The sequence below is a fragment of the Rhinolophus hipposideros genome, assembly GCF_964194185.1.
Source record: "Rhinolophus hipposideros genome assembly, chromosome: 16".
NCBI classification, from domain to species: domain Eukaryota; kingdom Metazoa; phylum Chordata; class Mammalia; order Chiroptera; family Rhinolophidae; genus Rhinolophus; species Rhinolophus hipposideros.
Window position 1 is genome coordinate 10423699 of NC_138062.1, and position 2106 is coordinate 10425804.

The 2106-nt window shown below is 35.1% G+C and overlaps 1 pseudogene across 1 annotated transcript; it reads right to left on the reverse strand.

Moving 5' to 3' along the window:
- Nucleotides 1-1364: 1364 nt before the first annotated feature.
- On the reverse strand, nucleotides 1365-1707 carry LOC308509137 (U1 small nuclear ribonucleoprotein C-like; annotated as a pseudogene). Its single transcript has one exon. The product of its transcript is annotated as a U1 small nuclear ribonucleoprotein C-like (transcript).
- Nucleotides 1708-2106: the final 399 nt, after the last annotated feature.

Below are 2106 nucleotides of genomic sequence, written 5' to 3' on the forward strand. Positions count from 1 at the left end.
CTTTAATTAATTTACAACATAGGTAATACTATGTTGTGTACATTTCTAAATGTAAATCAAATAAAGACTATCTTTTAGGGTGGAGCAAAAGTAATTGTGGTTTAAAAGATTAAAAATAATTGCAAAAACCGCAATTACTTTTTGCATCAACCTTAAGTTATTAAAGAGTAAAATATAAAATCATATATTAAGTAAATGTTTCTGTTCTTAATATTTTGATAATATTTAAAATATATTATTTTTGTTTATATACTGACATGATTAGATTTTATATATGCTTATTAAATTATACACTACGGATATGAACATTTAAAGAAATGCCTATATTTTTCACACATTACGTGGTTCTTTGACAAACTAAGAAATATTAATCCAGTGATAATATTGGTGAAAACAAATTGCACGCAGGAAAAACAGGAAGGAGTAGAAAATGTAACAGTGTAGGCAAATGAATCTCTCTTTTTATTCCTCTTCTTCTCTCTTCCACTTCAGTGGTTCTTGTTTTTTATTTCATCTTTATATTACAAAGTTTATAAAATCTGTATTTATTGTTTTGTTGAGGAGAAATTTTTACTTCTAAAATTCATTTTGGTTTATTTCCCATGCTACCTAGTCACCGTTGGAATCAACTTTTCTGCAAATTAGACTGAGTCCAAAATATTTATTTACAGTAATTTTTTCTCACCTTATTTTTGTTCTCTCTTTTACTGTTTCAAGGGTGTGATATAGACACAGACAGTAGTTCAATGTTTACCAGAGGGTAAAGGGGGAGAGGGAAAGGGGGAGCAAATATATGGTGGTAGAAGGAGAACTGACTCTCGGTGAACACACAATGCGATGGAAAGACAATGCATTACAGAATTGTACACTTTAAACCTGTGTAACTTTATTAACCATTGCCACCCCAATAAGGTATAGCAGTTCCATGATAATGCATTATAACATGTCTTTTCCCCTTTTTCCATTATGGTTTCAAAGTTTAAGGGTCTGCCTTTGAGATAATGCTTTGTGAAAGGAATTTACTACAACCCTATTTCAGTGTGTAATTATTTTGCTCAACAATTTAGTGCCTTTTGTTAAAAGGACTAAATATAAATCCCAAAATATAGATAAATGTCCGTCTCTGTTTTTTAACTAAAAGAGTTGACAATTTTATTTTCACATTTCACAATAAAAGTGAAATTGCTTTTTCCCCCCAATTACTCCCTTCCAAAACTATTCTCTCTTTGATAGGAAGGGGCAGCAAGTCTTCTTGTCATGCTGTTAGAAAACACCCAGAGTCACAGCACCATGATCTCCTGGTGAAATAGAACAAGTTATATAAAAGTAATAGAAAGAGGCTCCTCTCTTACCTATCTGTGTGGTCAAGTCATTCTTGGCTGAGTGGGTCCCATCATGGGATGGGCAGGAGGTCTCATCATTGGGACACCGGCATCATTGGCATGTGGCCTCCCATGGGCGGCCTCATTCCAAGAGCAGGTTCCACAGGTATCATCATTGATACCTGTGCCCATCATTGGCATCATGGGAGTGTCCCCCATATAGGGTGCTGGCATCATACCAGAGTGAGGAGGACCCAGGAGGCTGGGGGAGAGGTGGGGTCTTGGACCCTGCAGGAGGAAGAGCAGAGAATGGAGTTGGAGGTATCTTTCCTTGCTGAAATGCTGTAGTTGTTTTGTCAATCAGGCTCTGAGCCTGCCCTTCCATACAGTTCTGATAGTAGTCTTTCACATTATCTGTGTTTCCTACCACTGCAGTGTGTCTTTCTCATCGATGGAGAGCTGTGGGTGAGGTATGTATTACAGTAGTCACAATAGCATGTTGCTTTGCAGGCCATTGGCCACTCCTGACAAATGTCCTTTTCTTTATTGAAATTAAACATCTTGTACACACACACAAACATACTACATACATATAGATAGATATGTCTATATCTATCATCTATCATCTCTCTATAGGTAGATGATAGATAGATAGATAGATAGATAGATAGATAGATAGATAGATAGAAAGATAGATAGATCTAGATGTATATATAATATAATTACCTTCAGATGTTATCACAATTTTAACATATGTAGTAAACATTTTTTTTCCATGAAATTT